At 40.2% G+C, this 15,016-nt stretch overlaps 1 long non-coding RNA gene and 1 pseudogene across 1 annotated transcript; both read right to left on the bottom strand.

Moving 5' to 3' along the window:
* Positions 1-559: 559 nt before the first annotated feature.
* Positions 560-1,867, bottom strand: LOC120526733. Its single transcript, XR_005633154.1, has 3 exons — positions 1,733-1,867; positions 780-852; positions 560-666 (listed from the first exon to the last, which is right to left on the bottom strand). It is a non-coding gene; the product is annotated as an uncharacterized LOC120526733 (long non-coding RNA).
* A 547-nt stretch (positions 1,868-2,414) lies between these two features.
* On the bottom strand, positions 2,415-14,721 carry LOC120524787 (annotated as a pseudogene).
* Between the last annotated feature and the right edge of the window lie 295 nt (positions 14,722-15,016).

Below are 15,016 nucleotides of genomic sequence, written 5' to 3'. Positions count from 1 at the left end.
ATCTGATTTTATACTACCCTAACCTCCTGCAACAATAACCGGTCACATTTATTTTTATCCACCACATCTTAGACCTAAAGTAAATATAAAATTAAATACATAGGATTGAGTTGGTACTTTCTTTAATAGAATAAAAACAAAAAAAATGAAAAACCCACCACACACACACTATAATTGTATATTTCTCCACAATTCTCAAACTGCAGACAATTGATCATAACTAGAGCCAATTTGCAAACCACCACATCTCCCTTAAGGACTGTAAGGCTGTACAACTTTTGGCTGCCAATGTGTTAAATTTTGGACCCTTGGGTCTTATTGACTGCAAAGGAGGAGCTTCAGAATTGGTGCTTTTCTGAACATCACCATTCATCACTAACCACCCTTTAATTTGGTGGTTTAACCTTACAACTACCATCTGACCAACCTAAATCTGCAGAAGGAGAAGGTGGAGAAAATACATCCCACTCACCCTAGCAGATGTGTTGAAAGGTTTAAAAACATCTATATTAGGGGTAGAATTAATATGGATGACAGCTACCTGTACTTCAGTCTCAGGATACGGGGTTAAGTATTGAAGCCAATTCTGTATTACCTTCATCTACTGGTCTAGAAGCTGCCGCCAATGGAAGTGGCGAATCAACCAGCTGGGAGTACAAGATATTTCTAAAAGATTGAATAGAAATAGATGTTAACTTTTTCTTAAATTGGTTTTTAGCAAAATTAACTGCCCTATGAATTATTAGTTCATCTATCTGGGGTATCTTAAAATTTATTACCAGATTGTAATGGTCTCTTAAAATAGACATTCATAGCCATCCAACTTTCCATGTCTTTAATTTCATCTAAAACCTGTGGGTTTGGAAAAGACAGTGTTTTGTATTGATAGAGTAATATATTGCTCTACTTTCCCTTTTTGTATTATTATGTAGCCTTTGTTAGAGCACCTAAAAACTCACAGACTTGCCACTGTTTATAAGGTACTGTAATCATATAACTTCTCCCCACCTTCCCTTCTACATCTATAACCTCAGGCAATTAGGTTTAGTAAAAGACAAGAAGGAGTTAAGTTACAATTTAAACAATGTATTGATAATATTCATGAACAACAATATGCGATGTACATTTGAATATTGGCAACCATACAACCTGATAAATGGTTAGGCAGCATACAGATTATTAGTTAATTAAAATGTCTCTAGCTAAGTCTTCATTTTGAGGTCAGCTTTCTTCAGAACAGTCCGCATGCCTGTCTCAATATGGCTGCCGAGCTGTGCTCTTCATTGTGTTGTCCTTTTCAATTCATGGTGTGAGATGGTCTTTCATCAGTTTAGTGAGAGTGAGAGGGAGAGAGAGGTAAAACAAGCAAATGTATAGGTTTTCTGTGCGACCCCTAGAGCCAATAGGACATCATGGTACTTAAAGGCTTCTTCATACAAGCCAGTTCCAAACAGCCATACTTGAGACCAATACGGGAATAGAGCACCTTCACACCCCCAAACCATATGTTAAGGTAAAGCTCGGCAGTTAGGCAGCCTGGCTTTCCTATGGGGGTTGAAAGACTTCAGAGAAACATTTACCAAACTTGTTTGAGGTACTCCTCCCCCCACCCCATTGTAAAATTCAAAGAGACCCATTCTTAAAGATGGATACTTCTCAGTAATGTAACACTAATATTACATTGCTTTGCCCAAGTTACAAATAATGACATACAAAATATTTATCAACTTACATGCAAAATCTCACATCACAACAGACAGTTTAATAAAAGATGTTAGTTTGACTACCCGTCTGGCCAATCCCTTAGGTGGAGAAGGATGTTGGACAACTTGAAAGGTGATGGATTGCTTGTAATCGTTTAAAGCAGATTTTGTCTAACCTACATAGAGTGGTCATCCTAAAAATAAATAAATAAAAGCACAAAAAAAATCCTTAGGTAGAAAATATTAAGATTAAAAGGGAATTAGTCCTAGCATATTAATAAATAATCTATACACACCCAGACCATAAAGTTAAGAAAAAAGGTGTATTTAACCAAGGGGGAAAAAAAACAATGTTATTTATTATAATGTGTAAATTATTTTGTGAAAAGTACATAAATGAAACAATGTTTATAGTGAAAAAAGAAAAATTGAAACAGTATGAAAAAGGGAAGTGCACTTTGAAAAATAGAAAAAAAAAATGCTTACTATACCCAGGAACCTGGAAAAAGTTAAAGGTTAACCAAACACTTGGCATTTGTAAAAACAGTTAAAAACAAATTGTTAATAGTTTTTTTTTTTTGTTGTTTTAAACTTTCTTTGCTTATTTAAAAGACAAGTATATACACAGAAAACTTATCTGTCCCTTTTTCCACTGTGCAGAAAAAGGAAATATAAAAAGACCATGCTGGGCCAGCATCCTAACATTTCCACCTATCCAGAGGCTTTCATCAGAGGAACAATTGAGGCACCTTTTAAAAAAGACCAAAGAGTTTTATATGGTCTGGGGTGACCTCAGGTGGTAATCAGGAGAAACGAGGTAAGTACTCTTCATCCCTAAACATTTACATTTGCATGCAAAGGGAGGGAATTCAATTAAAGGCTATTTTATCATAAGACATTTCCCAATAAATACCTAAAATAGAATTATAAATAAACTATCCCTATGTAAATACTTAAAATGACCCTTAAAAGTTGCCCCCAATAATAATAATAATAATAATAAACACTAATAGTCATGCTCATACTATCAAATGTTCATCTGGTTTGAACCTAATAAAAGCTAAAAAGCTAATACCCACTGCGGTCTACTTAAAACTTCATGAATAGTAAGTGGAAGTATACTAAAGTTCAATGGTTGATCAATTAAAACTTAAACCGGGCACTGACCGTGAGTTAGGTTAGGGGAGATTGCTCCTAAGAAGGGAAATGTACAGGCACACTGATTTAAGTATTAGAATTGAATCTAAACAATTTTAAATACACCCAATGAAATATCTAATTAAAACAGATCTCTTTAATAAATAGTGTCAAAAGAAATATTTCTACCAGACTTTTAATTCACCTCATCTAAAATTCTTTTCAAATGCAAGGAGATCATAAAAGATATCTCCTGTTTATTATATTAAATAATAAGCTACATAAGGTGTATAGTCATACAAATAATTTATTTTCCTAAAAATACTAACATAGGGTTATTACTAATAGCCCTGATCACTTGGCTTAACATCAGGGCTTAAATAATAAACATAGACAAATATTCAATTTTAACCTTATGGGTATGGGTAGGATGTCTAATTTTAAAATATATAGCTCAAAAACAGTGACTTAACATCAGGGCCCTTGTTACTGACTAAGTGTTTTGAGTAGGGTTTATGACAGTCTATTAAAAAATAGGTTGTTGCAGAAGATGTGCATCAGATCCTGCCATCTGTAAAGCACCAATCATTGCAATAAAAGTTGGTTGTATAGTTAAGAGGATAAATTAGTTTAAGGTTCGTAGGGATGAATGCCCCCTAGAGGGCAAACAGTGCACTGGCACACCGACTATGACAACATTATCTTGTCTAATAACACTTATCACTACACTCAGGGCGATCATAAATACCTCTAAAATACCACCATACATTCCCTAAAAACCAACTAAAATAAATGTATATCTATTATCTTAAAAAAAAATTGTCTTAATAAATTTTAAAAATTGCAAAATTAAGACAGCTAAAAGCAGATATATAAATCCATCCATCCATCCTCTTCCGCTTATCTGGGGTCGGGTCGCGGGGGCAGCAGCTTAAGCAGAGAAGCCCAGACTTCCCTCTCCCCGGGCAGTTCTTCCAGCTCTTCCGGGAGAATCCCAAGGCGTTCCCAGGCCAGCCGGGAGACTAAAGCCGCTTTTCCACTGCATAGTACGGCACGACACGGTTCAGTACAGCTCACTTTTGCGGGGCTTTCCACTGGGAACAGTACCTGGTACCTGGTCCTTTTTTTAGTACCACCTCAGCCGAGGTTCCAAGCGTGCCGAACCGTTACCAAAATGTGACGTGTAAACTCTGCTGGTCACTGATTGGCCAAAGAAAATCGTCATTACTGCGTCACTGGCTATTCTTTTCTTTAAAGGTACAGACACGCGGAAGTTTCGAAAGTTCTCCAGCCACTGAGTGTTTGTAAAACAATCACATCCCACCACTCTGAAGCACGGTTAAATGTCCAAACAGATGGTCTGTTGCGGCGACTTTTTTGCAAAATGTGGAAGATCTGTAATATACAGAATCAGCATTTTAATGTTACACTGGCAGTTAAGTTCATTTTATGCTTTGCAACAGTGATAAAAGTTAGCTAGTGATGTGCTTTTTTTAGATACTTAACCTTGCGCGTCGTCGATCTAAAGTGTTGTCGTTGTCTGCGTGTTGTTGTAAAAGTTCCACGGTGTCACGGCAGTAGAGGCGGCGCAACTCTAACGACACGTGAATAATCCCACCCACTCTAAAGCGGTACTAAACTGCAGTCGAAACGCAAACCGAGCCGAACTGAGCCGAACCAAGGTGAGCTGTACTGAACCGTGTCGTGCCGTACTATGCAGTGGAAAAGCGGCTATAGTCCCTCCAGCATGTCCTGGGTCTTCCCCGGGGCCTCCTCCCGGTTGGACGTGCCCAGAACACCTCACCAGGGAGGCGTCCAGGAGGCATCCTGATCAGATGCCCGAACCACCTCATCTGACTCCTCTCGATGCGGAGGAGCAGCGGCTCTACTCTGAGCCCCTCCTGGATGACTGAGCTTCTCACCCTATCTTTAAGGGAAAGCCCAGACACCCTGCGGAGGAAACTCATTTCAGCCGCTTGTATTCGCGATCTCGTTCTTTCGGTCACTACCCATAGCTCATGACCATAGGTGAGGATATGAGCGTAGATCGACTGCTAAATTGAGAGCTTTGCCTTACGGCTCAGCTCCTTTTTCACCACAACAGACCGATGCAGAGCCCGCATCACTGCGGACGCCGCACCGATCCGCCTGTCGATCTCACGCTCCATTCTTCCCTCACTCGTGAACAAGACCCCGAGATACTTGAACTCCTCCACTTGGGGCAGGATCTCACCCGCAACCCTGAGAGGGCACTCCACCCTTTTCCGGCTGAGGACCATGCTCTCGGATTTGGAGGTGCTGATTCTCATCCCAGCCGCTTCACACTCAGCTGCGATCCGATCCAGAGAGAGCTGAAGATCACGGCCTGATGAAGCAAACAGGACAACATCATCTGCAAAAAGCAGTGACCCAATCCTGAGTCCACCAAACCGGACCCCTTCAACACCCTGGCTGCGCCTAGAAATTCTGTCCATAAAAGTTATGAAATTATATAAATAAATAAATTGTAATCAGGTTTTAAAAGCAATTAAAGGTAGTTAAAATACAGTATTAAAAAAAAACCCATAAATCTAAATAAATTTTTCAGGTTATTAGAGAAACCTACTTTTGGCAGTGTGCATTAGGGTTATAAAATCTTAAGATTAGGGTTTTAAAAGGTGTTATTTAAGATTAGGAAGTCTTTAAGATTTGGCAAGAAGAGGGAGTCTTAAGATTAGGCACCTAAAAGAGAGCAAAGCCCAACCCTACTAACTAGGGGTAGGAAAGGGGATAAGGCTCTCATAAATGGCCTGCTCTGGCACACTCAATCCCATAAATAAAATCTTATTAAAAAGTTATATACACCCTCTAAAACACCCTGAAGCCAAATTCATATTGTTTAAAATTAGTTCACCAAAACTTCATAATTTTTGCAGTTAAAATTTGTTTTAAAATAGAGGGTTGAAATGGAGTGGTAAAACTAAAAACTGACAAAAAAAAAAATGAAATAAAGATATAATTGAAATATACGTAAAAGTGAACTTTAAAAATCCTTAACATTAGGGTTAATAAGTGTTTAAAAATTAGTATAAATAAGACGCTGAAAATCATGTTTAAAAAGTAAACAAATAATGGGTAAAATAAGTGCCCTGAAGACAATTTGTTAGCCTCAGGGTCTTATTCACTAATTAAGGTTTAGGCCTTACATACATTGATTTTAGGATTAGGATTGGGTTAGGGATAGGGCATATTGGACAAGGGTTAGGGCATTTTGGACAAGGGTTTAAGTCTGTGACTTAACTTTAGGGACCTGAGGTATGAATAATTTTAATCTTGGGGACCCGTTTCGCAGACTTTAAGGTAAGGGGTAGGGATGGGGGAAGATGATATTTCAAAATTATTTTGCTCTTTTCAGCCAGTAGTCTACCAGAGCATTTGCCAAGTCCATATCCAAATAATGAGAATGACCAAATGCTCTCTGTAATGGAAATCTCGGGATCAAAAGGACAAAAAAATGTTCTTTATTTTGAGCATCTGCTCATGATATTTAATAATTACATCATTTACTCTTTGGTCCCTTGTAAAAGGAACCTGTGCAAAATGAAGGGTCGCCATAGGAAAGACTTTCTTAAGGAGTGGTGGCAATAAATGCAAATTAATTTGTGAACATTTTGGATTTATAATGTTGCTATACCCAATTAATAAAATTATTTTCTTGGGTAGAGAATTAGGCTGGAATCACTCCAAAGCTACAATTAATTGTTGCGCTGTAATATTATCCACCAATTCTACTTGGACTTCTTCATGTTCCTAAGGTTCTAAACCCATTAAATTAGTATCTCCCAAGACAACACAAAGTTCTGTAAGTGGTGGACACAAACTGCCAAAATCATAGTAATAATTCATTTTAAATTTAGTTTTGGGTGTGAGAGGAGCATCAGTTTTGGCAAACTAAAATAGTTTTTTTAAGAAATTGCCATTCGTCATTTTCACTCCCTCATGAGGTGTAGTCACCTCTTTGTATAGTTGATTGATAGTGGCATCCACCTTTGACTCTGTAACAGAGGAACGATGTTGTTTATCATTATCTTCATTGATCTAAGAGAGAGGATTCCAAGGCACAGGAGTAGGTGCAGGCAGACATAATGGCTGAAAAGGCAATTGTGTGTTTACCTGTTCTGGATCAGGGGCAATGGTCCACATGATGTGGAAGACACCTTAGATATTGTAGGAACAACATCGTCAGCTGATCTTGAAGAGGACACATTCACCTCAAGAGTCGAGGTTAAAGAGATGAATTATCTAAAAATAGTCAGAGTTAGATGTTAATTTGTTCTTGTACTTTTTTCTAGCATAAGAAATAGCCTTATGCAGAGCTAACTCATCTATAAGGGGTAGTTGTTTAAATAAGTCTTATATAACCATTTTATAATCCATCCATCCATCCATTATCCAACCTGCTATATCCTAACTACGTGGTCACAGAGGTCTGCTGGAGCCAATCCCAGCCAACACAGGGCACAAGGCAGGGAACAAATCCATCAGCCCATCGCAGCCATTTTATAATGTTCCTTTAAAATCTCCAGTATATTCTGCAACCATCAAATAGTATTATTTAAGTTTAATTTTACCTAAGGTCTCAGACTTAGTAGATGAAGGTTTAATAAATAAGCTAGTCGTTCAACTTGTTTTAACATACCTTTAGGTGGATCAGGGCTCTGCACTACCTCAAGATGATGCATGGCTTGAAGCATCTTCTTATACATCTTCTTATAGAACCTCCTGGGCTCTTTTGATTTGAGACGCTCGTTAATCAGCCTACACATAAAGCAGTTCATACGTTAGACTTAGTGATTACTAAAGGACTGAAAGTTGATGAGAAGCAGATCATTGATATTGGTCTATCAGACCATTTTCTTTTACTATTTAATATAGAAATAATGATAGAAAACACTCATGAGAAGCATATTGTTAATAAACGCTTCTTTGACTCATCAGCAGCCTTAAAACTTACAAACATTTTAAGCAATCAGTCCGTTTATAGTGCCAGCTATAATAGTGAGGACAATGTAAATAGTAAGGTGGAAAGATTTAATACTAAAGTGAGAGCTGCTGTTGACATAGTTGCACCTGAAAAGAAAGTTAAAAAATCTTCTAGCATTGTTATACCATGGAAGACCCAAAGAGTGTCGGATTTAAAGAGAACATGCCGTAGAGCTGAGCGTCAATGGAGGAAGACTAAACTAACTATTGTGGCGAGTGCCTGGGGGTGGTACCCAGCCGGGACGCCCAAAAGGACTGGAGGAGGCGCAACCACGGGTTGGGAGCTTGGAAGCTCAACCCTGTAGGGGCCTGTGGTCACCAACGTGGGGGCGCCCCAATGCCTACACAGCCCTGGACCTCTGCACTTCTGCCACACCCGGAAGTGCTGGAGGAAGAGGATCGGGGACACCCAGAGTGCTTCTGGGTGCGCAGCTGGCACTTCCGCCACACTGGGAAGTGCCGGTGGAAGATTTCTGGGAAGCACCTGGAGCACATCCAGGTAACTATAAAAGGGGCCGCCTCCCTTCATTCAATGTGGGAGTTGGGTGAGGAGAAGGACGAGGTCTGGAGAAGAGAGTGGAGGTGGCCTGAAAGAAAGGAAGGCATTGAGTGTGAGGCCTGGACTTCGGGTAAAGTGGGTTGTGTGGCACTGGGACTATTGTAAATATTGTATAAATAAACGTGTGGTGGTGAATTTAACATGTCTGCATGTCTGTGTCTGGGGCTTAGTCCACACTATCCACTATGAAATATTGAAGGTTAAAATAACAGAATACAATAACACAGTCCGTCTTGAGAGGCACTGCTATTTCTCTAAGATTATAAATAACAATGCTAGTAATCCCAGAGTCTTATTCTCTACGATTGATCGTCTGTTAAACCAGGTAACACAAAGGAATGCCTCTAAAATACATCCAGTAAAACCTGTGAGGGTATTGCTGCATTCTTCAATCAAAAAATTCATATTAGAAATAACATAGTATATCTCCCCAACACTAAGGATCCTCCTGAGCCTCAGTACTCCATTATAAACAAATTAAATTCTTTCACCGGGACAGATTTACCTGATTTACATAAAATAATTTCTCAACTGAGACCCTCCACCTGCGTCCTTGACCTGATACCAACAAGGTATTTCAAAGAAGTATCAGGCGTGCTAATTGATAATGTTCTGGACATAGTAAATTCGTCACTAGATACTGGGGTCTTTCCAGACTGTCTTAAGACTGCTGTAGTTAAACCCCAACTTAAGAAACATAATCTTGACCCCTCTGCCTTTGAAAATTTTAGACCCATCTCTAACCTGCCTTTCTTAAGTAAAGTTCTGGAGAAGGCAGTCATTATGCAGTTAAATGACCACCTCAATAAACCTGCTATTCTTGATAAATTTCAGTCAGGTTTTAGAACAAATCACAGCACAGAAACTGCACTCGTTAAAGTAGTAAATGACTTGCGAGTGAATGCAGACAGAGGCCATTTATCTGTTCTCATCCTCTTAGATCTGAGTGCCGCATTTGACACCATTGATCACAACATTCTTAGAAATCGCCTTAGTCAATGGGTGGGCCTCTCTGGCAGGGTCTTAAATTGGTTTGAATCCTACCTGGCAGGGAGAAAATTCTTTGTTAGTTGTGGTAATTACAACTCAAAGACACATGATATCCAATATGGTGTTCCACAAGGCTCTATCCTGGGTCCGCTGCTCTTCTCAATCTACATGCTTCCGTTAGGTCAGATTATCTCAGGGCACAACGTGAGCTACCAGAGCTATGCTGATGACACACAGCTGTACTTATCAATAGCATCTGATGACACCGACTCTCTTGATTCACTAACACAATGTCTTACTTGTGTTTCTAATTGGATGAGTAATAACTTTCTCAAGCTAAATAAAGAGAAAACTGAAATCTTATTGATTGGCAATAATGGATACAATGAGGCTATTAGAAATAAACTGGATACACTAGGATTAAAAGTCAAGACGGAGGTAAAGAATTTAGGGGTAACTGTTGACTGTAATCTGAATTTTAAATTGCATATTCATCAGACCACTAGGACAGCATTTTTTCACTTAAGAAATATAGCAAAAGTTAGATCTCGTATATCATTGAAAGATGCAGAGAAATTAATTCACGCTTTTGTTTTCAGTCGACTAGATTACTGTAACGCACTCCTCTCAGGACTACCCAAAAAAGACATCAATCGATTACAACGAGTGCAGAATGCAGCTGCTAGAATCCTAACTAGGAAAAGAAAATCCGAGCACATCTCTCCAGTTTTGATGTCACTACACTGGTTACCTGTGTCATTCAGGATTGACTTTAAAATTCTGCTTATGGTTTATAAAGCCTTAAATAATCTCTCTCCATTTTATATATCGGAGTGTCTGACACCTTATATTCCAAATCGTAACCTCAGATCCTCAACTGAGTGTCTGCTTAGAATTCTAAGAACAAAACTTAAAAGAAGTGGTGAGGCGGGCGGCCTTCTGCTGCTATGCACCTAAAATCTGGAATAGCCTGCCAATAGGAATTCGCCAGGCTGATACAGTAGAGACCTTTAAAACACTGCTGAAAACACATTACTGTAACATGGCCTTTTTATAACTTCACTATAACTTAATCCTGATACTCTGTATGTTCAATTCTTCATAATAACTATTCATGGTGGATCTAAAATCATACTAACCCCTACTCTCTCTTCTGTTTCTTTTGCCGGTTTTTTGTGGTGGCGATCTGTGCCATCACCACCTAATCAAAGCATCATGATGTTCCTACATTGATGGATTAAAGGCCAAAAGTATACATGACCATCATCATCAAGTCCTTTCATGAGAACCCTAAATACAAAGAGGACTGTTTCATTTATGTTAGGTAGAATGCCCCGAGGGGACTGGGTGGTCTCATGGCCTAGGACCCCCTGTAGATTTTATTTTTTCCTCCTGCCATCTGGAATTTTTTTTTTGGTTTTTCTGTCCTCCCTGGCCATCGGACCTTACTCTTATTCTATGTTAATTATTGTTGTCTTATTTTAATTCTGACTTTGTCTTCATCATATAAAGCACTTTGAGCTACAATATTTGTATGAAAATGTGCTGTATAAATAAATGTTGTTGTTACACAGGAAGCAGCAAGCGCATCAACCTCTGAGCAAACAAATGATAAACGTACAGAGAAAGAGGAGGAAAACTATGAATGGTCAAGTGGATTCATTGCATGTTATCATGCAGTGTGCCATTACTGGTTTTGAAATAAATTTTCTCAGCTCTAACAGATGACATATTGAAACTAAACATAAATAAATAAATAAATAAATAAGACAATCCTAATACTAAACCTAATACTAAAACAACTAAAACACCCAGCAACCAATCTATCGTGATACAACAAAGTAAGTATGCTGCCACAGTAAAAAGGTAAGTACAAAAAAAGGGGGAAACAGGGAAGTAATGTTTCTATCTGTAGTACTGGCCTTTGTATATGAAATATATGGATTGAAGACACAGTTCCAAGAGCAGACACACTTGGTTGGTGCTGAGAGTGGTCCTATTGCTGAGTGTGAGGTCATCCTGTAATCTCTTACAGGCCACCTCCACTGCTTCCATAACAGGAACGCAAGTGAATAGAGATGTAACATCATACGAGATCATAGTGTCATCTGCCTCCATAATGACATCTCTCACCTTCTCCACAAAATCCAAAGTGTTCTGAATATGGTGTTTTGAGCTGCCTACTAACGGGTTGAGGACAGCGGCCAGGAACTTTGAGATGTTATATGTAACCAAATTGATCATGCAGATAATGGGTCTTAACGGTGCATCCTGTTTATGTATCTTCTGTAAACCATACAGACTTGGTGTAGCTTCCCCTGGGTATAATCTGTGGTATGAGGTGCAGTCAATAGCGTTGTCATGCACTAACTGCATGAGACAATCTATCACCTTTTTCCTGTAACCACTACCTGGATCTCGTTTTAGGAATTCATAAGTGTTTTTGTCACTAAGCAGAGACCAAATTTTCTCATTATATTCTGTCTGGTTCAGCACCACTGTGCACCTCCCCTTGTCTGCTGGAAGTATGATGATGTTGTCGTCCTTACAGAGTGCTGTGAGAGCCTTCCTTCCTTCCGCCTTGCCCAGAGGGGACTGGGCGGTCTCTTGGTCTGGAATTCCTGCAGATTTTATTTTTTTCTCCAGCCTCTGGAGTTTTTTTTTTTGTTGTTTTTTCTGTCCACCCTGGCCATCGGACCTTACTTATTCTATGTTAATTAATGTTGACTTATTTTTATTTTTTATTGTGTCTTCTATTTTTCTATTCTCCATTTTGTAAAGCACTTTGAGCTACATTTTTTTGTATGAAAATGTGCTATATAAATAAATGTTGTTGTTGTTGTTGTTCCACTCCTCAATACTGATATTGGATGCAGGGGGCTTAGCATTGCTGAGACATGCTGAAACTTTTATCCGCAGTTGTTCCGCTTCCACTTCTGCAATGTTGTTGTTTCTGATTGCTGACTCTGTGGCTGTGATCATTTCCACTAGCGGGATTTGTTTCAGTGTGACAGCAAAGTTGAACCCTTTAGCAAGAGCATTTGTCTCTGCTTGGATGAGTTGTCTGTCAGACAGATTCTTCACCCACTTGTCCACATCCTCGGTTTGTGTCTGGCATCCTTCTCTCTGTTGGGTGTAGAGGACACTCCCTATCATATGCTGATGTTTCTGGCACACCACAAGTAGATCAAACTTCCTCTGCTGCCTGGTCTTGGACTTTTCGTGCTGTGCTAGACAAGCCTTCTCAGTGAATTCAATCACCTGTTGAAGCGTTTTCCCATCTAAAAGCGATGAAAGTCTTTGTCGGATCTGCTCCTCTTTAGATTTTAAAACATCAATAGTAAAGTTAGTTTGTCTCACCCGTTCGTTTAGAAGCTGGCTCTGTGCCTTCTGTAGGATTTTTGTAGCTTGGAGACCCTTTACTGACGAATTCATCTGTAGACTTTTAGGTGTAATTTCACTCTGTCTACATCTGAGGCTGAATCTCAGGTGGTTCCTGTAATCTGCCATCTTACGTGCTGTTTGCTCACGTACAAGCTTTAGGCAGTTCTTAGCAAATTGAGTCAAAATGTCTAGATGCGTGCTTAATAATCCAGGTAAAGAAATTCTAGAATGTTGATTCTGTTCATCTGGACATGATACATTTCATCACTTATCCAAGTGACTTCCTCAGTCTCAGTTGACTGCAGGTTTCAACAACCTTATAAACAGGACCTTGGCATGATGATCGAACTAGCATCATTGACTAACAAATGGGCTGTGTGATCAATTATATGCAAATTGTCCATTGATCAGTGGCCATGAGATCTATTCACAGAGAGTTGGGGAATGGCTGCAATCACCGCATTGTAAGATGGTGAAAGATGTACCCTTAGGTACTCTCTATGAATGGTGACAAATCCCAGGGTCAAGGTAACAGAAACACAGTATTACTGTTAATGGCTGGGAATAAGGGATGATACCTTCAAGCAGTTTTTGAGTGCGAGGAGCCTGAGTCAACAGTAATGGGTTGATTCTTATGTGAGGACAGAAATAAATCGACAGAAATATGTTACTAAACCCAAGCACAATTGAGGACAGAAATGTACAATGGGTTGATGGGCCACCTAAACACAACTGCACATGTGCACACATTGTTGGTGTCCAGATCAGGTGGTGGTGGTGCAGATCACTACCACAGAAAAATGGCAAAAGAAGAGCAGAGAAAGTAGGGGTTAGTACAGATTGTGGAGCCATGAAATAAAATGATAATTCGGTGCATATATACGGTATATCGGCGCTACAGTAAAATAAAGCTATGAGAACACCATGTTAAAATAATGGGTTTTTGGCAGTTTTTTAAAATGCTCTACCATATTCCAAACTTGTTTAAACATAAACTACAAGAAGCTGTTAGCCTACTGCAAGCACGCAAAATCTGTCTGCTTGCTAGCCAGTGCCTCCCTTTTGGGGCACTGCAGCAACCGCCTCTGAAGAGGTTGAAGGGCCGGGCAGCCTGGAGAGATCTGGTTCAATTTCCAAGTCAGTTTCCTGGCCAACCCTGTCGGCCACTAGTCCCTCCCCTCCTTCCAAAGTGTCAGGAAGTGTTGGCGCTGGTGCTTTGAAGTCGGCCAAGACCCGAGGAAAGAGTGAATTTCTCCTCTCTAGTAGCAAGGGTCAAGGACACGAATCGGATATGGCAGTCCAGACTCTGAGATTTTGTCCCATATACTTCAGAAGTAGTAACAAAGTCTCATATTCCTTAACATCACCATGAACATGGAGTATGCTTTCTCGCTCTGTGCCAGAGGCGGGAGTCTTCTGCAGCCAGTCACGTCTGATCACACAGTGGTCACTACCTGAGTCCAGTAAGGCAGGGATCTCCTGGCAGGCTAACGCAACAGACACCCTGAAACCATCTTTCTTCAGAGACTTAGAGGGGACCTGAGAGCAACACAACTCAGCTAGGCTGACCTCCATGGAATGAGCAGGGGAGAGGCAACATTCCCTAGCCAGATGTCCGATCTGGTCACAGCCCAAGCATCTGCACTCGGACCCAGCTTTGGAGTTCCCACGACGATGTCTTCTACTTGGTGTGCCAACTGTAGGGCTCTCAACAGCAACTTCAGCAGATCTGGGTGTCTGGGCAAGAGAAAGGTGACTGGCAGAATGAGTGGCAGGCACGGAAAACTGCTCTTGGGGGAAAAAAGCTTTGGCCTGGGGCTGTGGCTGAGGCAAGAAGGAGTAGTGATTGCCCGGTGGAAGAGGCTTGGCAGGCTGAGGGAGGATTAGGAGTCTGAAAAGAATAACCGCCCTGCTTCCAAGCGGCATGGGTGCCTTCCAATCTACGAGCCAAAGTGATCAATGAGTCAATATCGTTCCATAGCAACTCATCTTGGAGCTCCTCAGCTATCCCAGATACCACTGTGTCAACAGTGATCTTCTCCACTAGGCACTCGATGGTGTCTTTTCAGAACCAGCTTTGGATAAGGTGAAGCAGGTCCTGCAGCTGTGCTTGTATAAGGTGATGAGGGTCAAGCTGCCAGAGACAGACTGAATACCTCATGGCAAGGGAGCTCATAGCTGTACAAAGAAGACCTTGCTGCTTCAAGAAATCATAATCTCC

This window comes from Polypterus senegalus, chromosome 3 (assembly GCF_016835505.1).
Source record: "Polypterus senegalus isolate Bchr_013 chromosome 3, ASM1683550v1, whole genome shotgun sequence".
Classification (NCBI taxonomy): Eukaryota; Metazoa; Chordata; class Cladistia; order Polypteriformes; family Polypteridae; genus Polypterus; species Polypterus senegalus.
Note: the sequence above shows the minus strand (reverse complement) of the source record. Positions and strands in the feature narration are given on the sequence as shown.